This window comes from Chiloscyllium punctatum, chromosome 49 (genome assembly GCF_047496795.1).
Source record: "Chiloscyllium punctatum isolate Juve2018m chromosome 49, sChiPun1.3, whole genome shotgun sequence".
In the NCBI taxonomy this organism is placed as follows: Eukaryota; Metazoa; Chordata; class Chondrichthyes; order Orectolobiformes; family Hemiscylliidae; genus Chiloscyllium; species Chiloscyllium punctatum.
Window position 1 is genome coordinate 12,616,529 of NC_092787.1, and position 14,481 is coordinate 12,631,009.

A 14,481-nucleotide genomic window follows, 5' to 3' on the forward strand; every position below is an offset into this window, starting at 1 on the left:
AAAATGCTAAGAGTTTAATAAAGCAGATACCCAGATCAGTCTCTGAATTGGTTGCAAAATGCGGCGAGCTGAACATTGTGACCCGTTCTGTGGAGAATACTGATGGCCTTAACAGGTGCTGGTTGAAAGTCTATTTCAAGATTCTTAGTTTTAGGAGTTTCGAGCAAGGGTCACCTGACCTGAAACATTAACTCTGATTTCTCTCCCCAGATGCTGCCAGACCTGCTGAGTTTTCCAGCAATTTCTGTTTTTGGTTCTTAGTTTTTACAGATTAGTAGCGTTTCTGTTATTCTTCTTTTCGTTTCACCACGATTGAATTCCAGTTTCAGTGGGTGACCACCCTTTTGTTATCCTGTTCCTTTTTTTTCTGTCTGCCTGAGTAGCTAGCTGACTTCTAGCATGTAGAGTAAGAGAATACTCTGATACAGCAATACAGCAAATAAGCAGTTTTTCCCACTCTCCTTGTACAACTACCATGGCATGTATAAACTCATTATAATTATAAGAGATCACTGTCCAGTGTCTTTTGACTTTCCCCTTCCTCCTTTGAAGGGATGTTGTTGGAAATTCCCTTTGCTTATTTAAGTTTGACATTTAATGGGTTGCTCTTTCTCACTTTTGCCTGCTCTCTTCTTACTCACTCTCTTTCTTGCTCTTGCTTGCATTTTCTTATGCTTTCTCACTCACGTGCTGTCCCTCGCAATTGCTCATTCACTTGTTCCTCCTCGCACAGTCTTGCTCCTTCTTGCCCTCTCCCTTGTGGCAACCACTTAATTGACGTTTGTAGCCATTTTTCGTTGTATCAGACCACTTTTGAAAAACAGACTTCAGAATTACAAATTTAAAAATGCCCCCAATATGTTGGGGCCCAGAGCCGGTGGGTTGTGACCGTTGCCAAATACGTTTCTGAACAGGAGTCGACCCTTGAGCCTCTCGTACCACTGAATAGATCGTGACTGACCTGTACCCCTCAGGTTCGTTAACCCAACCATCTTGAAACGTCCTAACCTAATTGAAATCTCAGGCCATTGCTTATTGAAGTCACTGACCTGAATTTTGTTGATTGGCAGGAAATGCCTGGGACTACTGTGTGTGGGCAGCTGTTGGGCCCTCCCAGGTGCCACTGAGGAGGGCAAACTGCATCTTGGAGGACGGCTGGCCTGATCTGGAGGCCATCAGCTTAGTAAGCTCTAAGATAGCAGTGGGCCTGCAGCCTACAGAAGGTTGGCAAAATGTTTCTTAACATAACTCGGGGGCTGAGTACTGGAGGGAAAGCCCCTGTGGGAAATCGCTGGAGCTGTAGGTGCTGTCCTTCTTGTCTAGGCCACCCTTTGTGTGGTGATTGGAACAAAGATGGCCACGTGGATCACGTTGACTGAGATCCCTGACTGGGGCTGTTAACCTGGGCCAATCGGGAAGCCCTGGCTGACATATATAAACCAGATTCTCCTCACTCCTGGTTCGGAGCTAACTGGTCAGTGTCCCTGTACTGTGCACGTGTAAATAAAGGGTGACTTGGTGATGGCATACTGGCGCCTGTGCGGTTATTTCACTCTTAAAAAGGACAAGTCCCTGCTCCAGCCTCCCTTACTGCCTTTAACATCCAGCCCCCTGTGTTTGGCTTGTCTAGTTAACTATGCAAAATTATCGGTTCAAAGAAGTTTGGAATCTAATCAACAAAATGGCAGTGCAGACTTAGTCCTTATTGACATTATTCTTGAGCAGGCGGCAGCATTTGGTAGTAAAAATGAAATTTCCTCTTCCCCTGTTTACCATCACAAAGATCTTTGAGAATAAACCTGTGCACAATGCCATACGATGTGGAACTTTCCATCTATCAAATGTATGCATTAAGCACATAGTCAGCCATTAGCTCAGTGCCAAACAAGTCTGAATCATACTTCAAATGTTAAAGGGATTATTTTTTGGCAATTTCCGTGGATACAATGCAAACAGAAACAAAATACATTTGTTGACTGTAGCAAATAAGCTATGGTCTTAAGATGTTATTGAGCAATGCCTTTGTGCACACTTGGCATTTAGACACCAAGAACTAAACGCTGGTCCACAACAAATTAACTGCAATTTGAAATCTCAATGTAAATTGGCCAATATACCAGATTTTCCACTTGATCAAAATCCTGCAGGACAATAGTATGGAATATGATTCATGTCTACCAATGTCAAGTAGACTGACCCCAGTTTGAACTTTGAGTGTCAGAAATACCTCATTTACTCTGTGCTCATTCATTTGGAGGAGGAAGCATTGAGTAGGAACTAACATTGCTTTCAATGTTCACCGCAAGTTAAAGGAGATGGTGGCATAGTGGTAATGTCACTGGCCTAGTAATCCAGAACCCCGAGCCAATGTTCTGCTGATATGGGTTTAATTCCCACCATGTCAAATGGTGAAATTTTAAATTCAATCAAGGAAAATCTGGAGAAAAATTGATCTAATAATGACTTGTAACCATTGTCATAAACTTAAAAATGTGTTGCTGGAAAAGCACAGCAGAAAGAAGGGCTTATGCCGAAACGTTGATTCTCCTGCTCCTTGGATGCTGCCTGACCTGCTGCGCTTTTCCAGCAAAAACATTTTTCAGCTCTGATCTCCAGCATCTGCAGTCCTCACTTTCTCCATCATTGTCATAAAACCCATTTGGTTCATTTGGAGGAGAAAATCTGTAACCTTTTACCTGGGTTGGTCTAGCTGGGACAAGTTAATGTGGCTAAATGTCACTCTGGGCAGTTGGAGATGGGTAACCACCAAAAAACAAATACTGGCAATGCCTGCCATCTGATGAATGAACCAAAGACAGTTGCCAAAATGGATTGACCACAAAACTCAAGACACAATGTTTGACAGGTGTGCAGAAGGCCATCATGTTCCATGAAGCATTGCAGCACCTTGTAGAAATCCTGGGCTAAGGGAAGGGCCAAATGTTAACCATTCCAAGATCAGTTCCTATGCAGAATACCAGGGTGAAGATTTCCTGGCTTTGAATGTTGTTAGGGATTGAAGGTGTATGGGGCCTCAACTTAATGGAAGCGTGCCCAGAGTGTGTTTTATCTGCCAGATGTGGACAACTGAAATCACTTGGCCCCGTGCCACTTGCAGTTTTTTAAAGAGACAACTACTTTTCTTGAAGAATCAATGCTGGAAAAACGATGTAAAATAGAACAGTTTCCAATTCCCCAATTCCTTAGCTACAGTTGAAACTGCCTCCATAAAGTTCAGGTTTGGAAAAATCATGCCTGGTGTCATTTTGTTTTGTAGTGTAGGTTATGTCTATGAAATAAACACCCAACAAATTTGATAAATTGCATTATTCCTTCCCCCTCTGTCAATGTTTCACGCCTGTGCTGAAAGCTAGGATTCCTGCTGGAAATTTGCTGGTAACTGGCTGGGAAGCTAGCCAATAACTCTACCTTTTGTGAGTGGGCATCACAGCCAACGCTATCAATGGAGACCCTTTCAACATCAGGCGTCCAATTGTTAGCATCACCTTTCTCACTAGAGCCATTGATGCCAATGGAGATTAGGAATTGAGTGAGGGATCTGCTGGACAGTGGCACTGCGTACATTTACCCACTAAACTCTGAGGGGATTCCATGGGCCTTTTACTTAAAGAAAAACATCAAAGTAACACCCTGACTTGGGTGTTGGAATATCTAGAAAGATTTCAAAATGTTCCAAAGCTACCAAACCCTGATATTTGACAGTGACTATAATCTAAATGATTGCAGCAGAATACTGACAGGCTTCCAAATTGGGGCAGGCAAAAAAGTATGGAATTTAATAGAAATGGGAGGTTTTCATAGAAGGGAAAGTTAATATATACTCAATGAATAGGGAGTAGCTACTTAATTAATCACTATTAATGTGCTGTGACCATTCTATTAATTGCAGTTATAAAGAGTGTGCAATGGGCAGAGAGAGACCTAAGGTTTCATGTACACAGGTCTTCAGAAGGTGGTCGGTAATGATGAGGGATTAGTTAAGCAGATGAATTCTTAGGCTTCATAAGTGCTGATCTTATGGACCAAAGCAGGGAAGTTATGATGAACCTTTTTAGAAAGCTCTTGTTAGGCCGCAACTGGAAAATAGCATCCAGTTCAAATGGCTGAGATGTGCCAGGGGTGCAGAGGAGGTTCACGAGGTTGATTCAGGTGTTGAGAGGGTTGGCCTATGAGGAGAGATTGAGTAGACTGGGACTATGCTCACTGGAATTTCGAAGAATGGGGGTGTATCTTCTAGAAACACATAAAATTATGAAAGGAATAGATAAGGTACAAGCAAGTGAGTTGTTTCCACTCACGGGAGAAACTACAACTAGGGGGCATAGCCTCAAAATAAGGGGGAGCAGATTTCGGACTGAGCTGAGGAAGAACTTCTTCACCCAAGGGGTTGTAAATCTGTGGAATTCCCTGCCCAGTGAAGTAGTTGAGGCTACCTCATTGAATGCCTTTAAGGCACAGGCAGTAAGGGTTATGGTGAGTGGATGGATAAGTGGAGCTGAGTCCATGAAAAGATCAGCCATGATCTTATTAAATGGTGGAGCAGGCTCCAGGGGTCAGATGGCCTACTCCTGCTCCTATTTATGATGTTCTTGTGACTGCAATTAAAGAAGAAAATGCGAGTGCAGACATGATCTACCAGGATAGTTCTCGATGTTGGGTTAGGCTGGAAATGCTGAGTTTGGAAGGGAGATTTCAGAGAGGTCTACAAAGTTATTACTGGCTTTAATAAAATAAACAGAAAAAAAGATGTTTGCTATGAGCTGGCGGCTCAAGGACTATGGGTACATCAATTTAAAATGTTGGCAAGAAATGCAGAGAGGATCTGACAACCAACCTTTACACGTGTCGTAATGGGGCCTGTGGAAATGGTGAATAATTTCAAAAGGAAATTGGACAGGCACCAAGGGAAATAACTTCACAGGACTACAGTGATAGGGAGAGGAATGTGACTGATTGGATTGCTGTATGTAGATCTTCCATGGAGTTGGTGGACTGAATGATTTCATTCAGTGCTGCAATGACTTTGTCTTTAAACCACTACTGACCTCTTCAAAGACTAGTCTTTGTGCTGATGAGATACACTCATGAGATAAGGCTCTGTAACAGTCACCAAGTGCCTTTTCAAATGGCTTGATCCCACAGCCAAAACGTTTAAATACCAGCACCTACTGTGATGCTTTCACTTTTCCCTTCCTTAAGTACTAGGAAACTGCCGCAGCTTATCTCCAAATGAAAATCTGCCAGAAATTCTCCTCCAAAATCACTACCAGTTTGTTTTTATGTTTTAGAGGGAAAAAAAAAATTCCTGTGAAGCTTTTATGGAGCACTCTTTCAAGAGTTGGCTGAGAAAGCAGTCACCTCTGCACGCAATCCCTGAGTGAGTCTCTAATGTCAGTTGCGTTTTCTTGAATACAATCCAAGCGAAGACAGTGAAGGGGAACGGGATGAGAGAGAGAGTATGTGTGTCTGTGCGTAATAATAACGAAAGGAAAGAGACTTCTGAAAATTAAGTGAGAGTGGCTTTCGAAAATGTATTATATTTTGAGTCAGATTTTCAGTTTTTCAATGTCTTTATCCATTTAAAGAAGAGGTCTAGTCCTACATTGCTTGAAACATGAACTGCATTGAATATGAACAAGACAGGGTAAAATATGTAGGACAACTTCCATTACAGTGTTCATTTTGGTGTAATCGACGCTTTAGTGTTAGTGTCACTCCACAGTCTCTATACTTAGAATAATATTAACAAATAGATCATTCCTGTGGTCACATTCTCTCTACCTCCTGCATTTGCATTACTGGAAATTGCTGCAGCTTTAATATTACTCATTGTCAATGGTTTCTAAGCATCAAATTTAACCAGAAGTTGGCAACGTTGTCAATTACAGTGAGTTACATGAAGCATTTCTCTTGTTGGGCCCAATTGAGTATTCTCACTCTGCCATTCACCTTTTCATTAGCACCACATCCAGTTTACACTGTCTTCATCGGCGGCACAAGTACTGAGCGCTGCAATGATCTCCCAGGATTCCCCGTGCAATTCTGGAAAGCTCAGGGATGCCATGGGGCCAAGCTCTGTCAGTACAGAGCTGCATGTGCACTTGCTGTGGATTGTCCTGAAAATAGAGTCACGGTGCTGTACAGCATGAAAACGGATCCTTCAGTCCAACTCGTCCATGCCAATTAATCTAACCCCGTTTGCCAGTACTTGGCCCACATCCCTCTAAACCCTTCCTATTCATATACCCATCCAGATGCCTTTTAAATGTTGTAATTGTACTAGCCTTCACTACTTCCTCTGGCAGCTCATTCCACATGCACACCACCCTCTGCATGAAAAAGCTGCCCCTTCAGTCCCTTTTATATCTTTCCCCTCTCAGCTTAAACCTATACCCACTAGTTTTGGACTCCCCTACACCGGGGTGGGGGAGAAACTTTGTCTGTTCATCCTATCCATGCTTCTCATGACCTTATAAACTTCTAAAAGGTCACCTCTCAGTCTCTGATGCTCCAGGGAAAGTAGCCTGAGCCTATCCAAATGATGGATGGTGGCAAATTGTCTCCATGTTTTGAGAATAGGGACTTGGAGGGTCTGCTGGAGGCAGTCATTGCTGATGGAGGGTGCCCTGAGATGTTGGTAACTATTGCCCAAGAGGTAGGTCCAGAGGAGCAAGTGTCAAGCTGGAGTGACTAGGTACCTGCTCTGACTTTTCATGTTGGGAATTGTCATTATCTAGTTTCTGTCTGGCCAATGGACAGAACAGGATGTGTATCACGTTTTCAACAAGGCAAGAGAATTGCAGGCAACTATTATGTTCTCTGGTAATGTTACCATTGGGCAGAAGGCAGAAGAGAAAAGGGACAGGACCAAGGATTGATCCCTGAGAAATTGCGAAGGAAACCGAACAATATTGGGAAGAATATCCATTGTAGGTGACTCCTTTGGCTACAACCAGTTGGGAAAAATGGAACCATGTGACTGCAGACACATCCAGCTGAGTGACGGAGGAGAGGGAAGAAAGGAAGATGATTCAGCCAGTTGTGTCGAGAAGCCATGGGTATGGGGTAAGGGGGTGGGGGAATGTGGGGAAGGTTGATGTGAAGATGACCAAAGGCACATCGATGGGGTGGTTACTCCAGTCACTGTCACAACTAAAGGTTGACTATTTAATGAAGGCCATTTTCAGTATGGTGTCCTGACCAAGCTCTTGTGAAACAAACCTGAAGTTGTGAGCAAACATGATCGTGAGTTTGAGAAGCGGGTGTGAGAGAGGCAATGCTGTTATTGATCAGATACACATTTGAAGTATTTTGAGCTTTCATTAGACAGATCATGGGGCATAAGCAGCTACGTCCCTCTAACTTTTCCTGTCTCTGTACAGCACACGGAGCCAGAAATCCAAGTGTCCCACACACCGATTGGATCATCCACACGGGTTAGAGTGAACATTGAGAACCACTGTCCCCTGGAGGCTCCTTCTCCAGGAAATCACGGGCACACTTTTCCTCTTTCCTGGGACTGAAAGGAGACTGAGCGCATATCATTGCATCTGCTGCCATTCACTTAACAATCTCCCTCCTCCCTGATATTTCCTGATTGCAATGTCTTAAGATATCTCTCCTCACCCGGCTCAAGGCTGCTGGTGCATTTTAAACCCATCCCCCTCCCCGACAAGCCCCCAGGGCAGGTCCATGGATTGTTAACAGATATTTAAATCAGGCAGCCAACTGTTTTTATCACCGGCCGAATCAATTGGCCGATCCACCAGGCTCATTGAACACACCAGGGAGACGAGGAGAATATATTTAGTGCTGAGAGTTACCACATTTGAACTCTGCCTCAGAAGGTAATTGAGGCGGGATCTTTCAATCCTGTTGAACAGAGACAGTTGGATTCTTGTTGGCCGAGGAAATCAGAAATTATCTGGGGTGCAGTGGCGTGTGAAATTTGAAGCCATGATGTTATTAAATGGCAGATTCGAGTGGCTGAATGGACTCCTACTGCCCCTATTTTGTATGTTTGAATATATATATATATATATATATATATATATTATATATATATATACTGTAACATGGTGCCTAACCAATCAAACTAAACAGAACTGGGAAATCAAAATGCCGCCTCTTTTATTTAACGTCACCTTAGGTTTGCTTCTAGAATTGAGCTCTGTTGGACTTGCACAATCCCAACAGTATCACACTCTTCTGCATGCATATGTCTTGGATATATTTCCCACTGCCTGTATCTCTGGCCCTCTTGGATATATTTCCCACTGCCTGTATCTCTGGCCCTCTTGGATATATTTCCCACTGCCTGTATCTCTGGCCCTCTTGGATATATTTCCCACTGCCTGTATCTCTGGCCCTCTTGGATATATTTCCCACTGCCTGTATCTCTGGCCCTCTTGGATATATTTCCCACTGCCTGTATCTCTGGCCCTCTTGGATATATTTCTCACTGCCTGTGTCTCCGGCCACCTCGGATATATTTCCCACTGCCTGTATCTCTGGCCCTCTTGGATATATTTCCCACTGCCTGTATCTCTGGCCCTCTTGGATATATTTCCCACTGCCTGTATCTCTGGCCCTCTTGGATATATTTCCCACTGCCTGTATCTCTGGCCCTCTTGGATATATTTCTCACTGCCTGTATCTCTGGCCCTCTTGGATATATTTCTCACTGCCTGTCTTTCTCTCCTCATGTTTTCTGATTGCGCCTTCTTTTCTCAGTTTTGGCTGCAATGCTGACTGGTCGCATCTCCTGCAGCTTCTAATCGTGTCCTGTCCCTGTCCATGTGATTTCTCTTACAGCAAAATCCCACTTCTCTTTTTACCCCATTGTTAACATAACCCAGTCTCTGATCATTTTTCCTGCTTGCCCTCCCTGCTTCTGTCAGCGAGCAAGATCATTGGGGTGTTTGTGACTCATGGCTGATATCACACGCACATTTTTGGAGTTCTAGAAAGATGGAAGACAACAGACAGTGAAGCAGAAAATAAGAAAAAAGTAATCAAAGTAATACTTTTTCTAAAATAAAACCAAAAGGGGCAACTTTGAACTAAACAAAGCCAGTAAGGATGAATATAAGGAGAAGTGCTGTGCAGATTTAATGATAACAGTTTATGATCATGCTCTTTCTAAAATATCATTTTCACATTTTGCAGCCTTAATTGCTGTGACTTAAAATTTCCAGACCTCTCATTTCTTTGTATTTCCCGAACGTTCAAAGTTATTATTGCTGTTGTTGTTGTTATTATTATTATTATTCCTTAAGGTCTTCCTTTTATTTCTCACATTGATAGGCATACACATGTGATTCAGCTCAGTATTGTGAGAAAAATATAGACCTTTTATAATCTTATCTCTTTAATTCTAAATAAAAGGCACATCAAGTATAAACCAGTCCAGCAGCACTGTGTAATAGAAATGGTCCAAGTCTCTTGTCTCTGGCTTGTCAAGTCTCTCTGCACTGCCTTCACATTTGAAATGGTGTGTACTTAGTGAGTGTGTATGTGTGTGAATTTGTCCTTGTTTTTTTTAAAAGCAGTTTTCCTCTGAGGCATATTAATAACTGATATTTGGCATTTGGTTTATTTGCTTTTTGATCAGACACCTCGGAGTTGCTCCTTATACTGAAGGGAATCTGTTGTTGCTAAATCTCCCTGAAGCAGGTCATATATCATGCCTAGGGAAATTCATCATGTTGACTGATCACAGTACAACTCATGCGTCAATGAGACACCAGTTGAAGAGGTAACCTGGATCTTAGTCCAGAAAAATACAGCATAATTCATAGAAAATGGCTAATGGGGTAATTTGTCTTTTGCCCCACTAGCCCCAGTCTGAATGTTTGCTTATAGACCGTTGTCAAAGCCTTAGTTTCCACATTTTAGTATCTATCTATCTGTCTATCTAGTAATCTGTTTTCTTAATCCTAAATTACTTTTCCTGGTTACAGTTTGTCTCTGTCTACCAAGTAACTTGAAAAGAGCAACAGAAGATTTCCATCTGGATTAGTCATTCAGATTTGGATTATTGCATGCGTCATTTTTTGTGCTGCGTTATAATAGTGGGGCGGAGGTGTGCAGTGTACAATATTACAATACAGGTAGACGATCCTTTATCTGAACAACCAAAAACTGAAAAGCTCTAAAATCTGAAGGCTTTTTTTGTGAAGTTTTTTTTTCTCTCATTAACAAGGATGTTTGGTGTGCAAAGAGTTAACCCAAGTTGACACCCACTCGATGCATGTCACTCAGATGCGACATTGTGGTGGGGGTGGGGTGGGGGGGGGGGGGGGGGGGGGGTAGAGAGTGTGGCCAAGCACGTTCTTAGTTAGAAGTCTTCTCCTCCGGTAGAATTTTTAAAAATTTCACCATTAAACGGTCATGTATTCTGAAACCCGAAACATTCCGAATTCCGAAAAACAGCTGGTCCTGAGCATTTTGGATAAAAGATCATCTACCTGTACCAGACATCTACATCATGGCATTTTTGATTTTTGCTGTGTTCACAACAGTGTTAAATCTTCACTGAGTTTGCAAAAGCAGCAGTGTGGAGGAGATTTGGAAGGATGTTGCCAGGGTTAGAGGAATTGAGTTATAGGGAGAGGTTGAAAAGGCTAAGGCTGTTTTCTCTGGTGCGTCAGAGGCTGAGGGGTGACCTTATAGAAGTTTATAAAACCATGAGGGGCATGGATAGGATAAATAGACGAAGTCTTTTCCCTGGGATGGGGGAGTCCAGAACTAGAGGGCACAGGTTTAAGGTGAGAGGGGAAAGATATAAAAGGGACCTAAGAGACAACCTTTTCACGCAGAGGGTGGTATGTGTGTGGAATGAGTTGCCAGAGGAAGTGGTGGAGGCTAGTATAATTGCAACATTTAAAAGGCATTTGGATGGGTATATGAATAGGAAGGGTTTGGAGGGATATGGGCTAAGTGCTGACAGGTGGGACTAGATTGGGTTGGGATATCTGGTCGGCATGACCGAGTTAGACTGAAGGGTCTGTTTCCATGCTGTACATCTCTATGACTCTATAACTCTATGACTTGGGACCACGTAAGGTAATGCCATCTGTACTCCTAGCATTTTTTAATGTAAATATCTGGCCAAGACACACGCGGACAGCATTGTTGGATTTAGATTAAACTACAGTAGAGAATTTATACATCTCTCCAAAAGTAAAGAATACACTGAAATACGTTTTTAAAAAATCTTTAGCATGGGCTTCATTGGGAAGGCCAGTGTTTGTTAGGTAAAAACGAGGACTGCCGATGCTGGAAACTCGAATCTGGATTTGAGTGGTGCTGGAAAAGCACAGCAGGTCAGGCAGCATCCAAGGAGCAGGAAAATCGACATTTTGGGTGAAAACCCTTCATCAGGAATAGAGGCTGGGAGTCTCCAGAGTGGAGAGATAAATGAGGGGGGGTGGGGGGGAAAGTAACAGAGTACAATAGGTGAATGGGGGTGGGGGTGAAGGTCATAGGTCAGAGAGGAGGGTGGAGTGGATGGGTGGGAAGGGAGATTGGCAGGTAGGACAGGTCATGAGGACGGTGCTGAGCTGTAAGGATGGAACTTGGGTAAGGTGGGGGGAGGGGAAATGAGGAAACCGGTGAAGTCCACATTGATGCCTGGGGTTGTAGTGTTCCGAGGTGGAAGATGAGGCCAGTGTTTGTTGCCCATTCCTAATTATTCTCAATGAAGTGGCTGGGTAGACCATTTCAGTGGACATTCTAAGTGTCAGCCACATTGCACATCTCGAGCCATGTGTACAGGCTTGACCAGCTATGGCAGATTTCATTTTCTAAAGGACATGAGTGAAGCAGATGTGTGAATACAATCATTGATAGCTGCATGGTTACATCACTGAGACTAGCTTTTTATATCCCAGTTTATTAATGGGAGTGAAGTTCCACCAGAAGTGAGAATTGAACCTGTCTGGTGTCAGTGTAGGCCATTAGGTTACTGCCTTTTCAAGTGTGCTTCCAGCTCTCCCATTTACCAGTCCAATGTGTGGATTTTGGTCACAGCATGAGAATTGTACACTATGCGTATGTGTTAATGCATCAGGATTCTTTAGCCACTAGAGGGTCTGATTATTATACTTTAATCCACACACCACCTCACATTTCTGTAACTCAATGTCTCACTGCCATACTTGTGCAATCACGCAGCTTCCAATAGGCAGACATTCTTATTGAACCAGAATAAAGAAAATACAAATGATAGTCAAGACGTTAAAGCAGACGCTCAGACATTTGGTTGGCAGAGGAGTGAAACATAAAAGAGGCAGATATCTGTAATTATTTTTTCTTTCATGACAGTATGTTTTAAATGTGCCTCATCTTTGGATATAATGATTTTCATGTTGCTTTGATTTGTGGTTTAAATTGTGTTTTCACAAAAGTGTGGAAATGCACTCTGAAACGCACCAAAGAGAATAGGGTGTCTCTGCAATCTTTTCTCAGCAGTTGAAGCAGAAACTGGTCAGAGAGATGACATAAACTGACGAGGCATAACCATGAATGTGCGTTAGTGGGGTGGGACCAAGAAAATATTTGTTTCGTGCTGTAAACTGTAGAAATGAGCGGGTTAATGGACATCATGTCACAAAACTTCGCTCGATGACAGCTTTGATTCCCAGGCTTGCCACTTGCATCAGCTGAAGTACAGCCCTGACAGCTTAAATAAACTCTGTATAGTGTTTAAAGGTGCTATACAAATACAAATTGTTATTGAAGCTCTTGGATTTTAGATGTCTTATTTATTAAATCGCATGAGAGAAATGAGGTCAGAGCAAAAATAGAATTTCAAATTTTACAGCCTACTTATGGCAATGGGAAGAGGATAGATTAAAGGCGCTGCTATTGGGTGACTCTATAATTATGTGGGTTGCCTGTTTTGGAAAGCACTGAGGTTACTAGATGGCTTTCAAGTAATCTGGAGTATTTTGTTACTCCTTTAACACAAGCCCAGGAAAATTTTGACTACATTGTCTACAGTCGTGCAATGTGCTGCAGCCAATTACTAAGAAGATTACTGTTGTTAGTCATGCCCCAGGTCAGCCAGTAATCGCTAAATTGTCCTCTCTCTTGATGCTAGGACCTCCCTGTAGAACAGTAGCTGGAAAAAAAATCTATTGAGTTCTGTGGATTGAGAGGATTGTTCTTTTTTAAGTCACCTGCTGGGAAACAGTTGCATTCAAAATATAGGACCTGATAAGTCAGTACATTTGTGAACTTGAACTGGAGGTTAGGTCAAATTTGTCGATCTGAAGCAAAGGATATTTCACAAATAATGTAGTGCTTTGTGTCCTTGGAGCATGCTTGTCCTATCTGAAGGTATTCAGGGTGAATTTAAGATGACATCTTACTTTGGGATTCTCTGCATTAGCCTTTCAGTTTATATCATTTGTTCACAGTTGTTCATCTTGGCACAGTCTCCAGTCCAGGACTGTGCTTGAAACCTGCTTATTAACTCTGTCCTTTTAAGGTGAGCAAGGTGCCAGAGGCTGTCATGAAAATCATGGTAGGCCAGAGTGATTTACAAGGCTTGACCTTTCTTGAGAAGATTCAGGCAGCATCATAAACTAAATAAATCAGGAGACTCGAGTTTGTGCAACATGCAGTCATCATTCAGTCCCCAGTAGATTATAGCCCTGAGATCCTTAAAGGTTTATTGCAACTTTTATTTAACTGAAATTTGTAGAACTATTGATGCTATTGCTTCCCCCACTCCACACACATACATCTGGCAATAACAGACAAGATTGATAAGGCACTAACAAATTCCCTGTACTGATGTGGGATTGTTCCCTCACTGAAGAATCAATAATAATAATATCACACCAAACCCATCTGATGATTTTTGGAATGGATAGTTATCCATTTTAAGTAAGAATGAAGCTAACTTGAAGACATACTAAGTAAAGTGATAGGTTAATCTCGGATTCAAGTCGATGTGGATACTTTTGCATACTTGAACATTGTAGTCCTATCCTACACCTCCAGGCAGGTATGAAGCTAAACTTAGGGGAAAATGTTAGCAAAGAGCTTTATCAATGTTGAGTTTAGTTTGAGGGTTAGCTGGAGGTATAGCTTAGATCTGGGTGAAAGTGAGCACTACAGATGCTGGAAAAGCACAGCAGGTCAGGCAGCATCTGAGGAGCAGGAGAATCGACGTTTCAGGCAAAAGCCCTTCCTCAGGAATAGCTTAGATCTGTCAACTGAGCATTACTAAACAGTAATATAGACTTTAAAAAGTCGTCCTAGCAGTAAATCAGTTGCTTTAATCACTCAAATGATCCAGTCATTATGTATTACATGGCATTTAGCATGGCGTATGTCAATATTCATGTGCTTCACTTCCCCTTTAGTCTGCTGTGACTAATTTTCATCTTTCGTCATTATCGTCTCTGGCATTAAAAGCCTCGATGGAGAGTCTTTGGAATTTGGTCA

The 14,481-nt window shown here is 42.4% G+C and overlaps 1 protein-coding gene across 6 annotated transcripts in view; it reads left to right on the plus strand.

The window, feature by feature from the left end:
- Positions 1 to 14,481, plus strand: part of LOC140469439 (ras-specific guanine nucleotide-releasing factor RalGPS1-like) — a 956,086-nt gene that overhangs the window by 361,597 nt on the left and 580,008 nt on the right. The window lies entirely within an intron of this gene.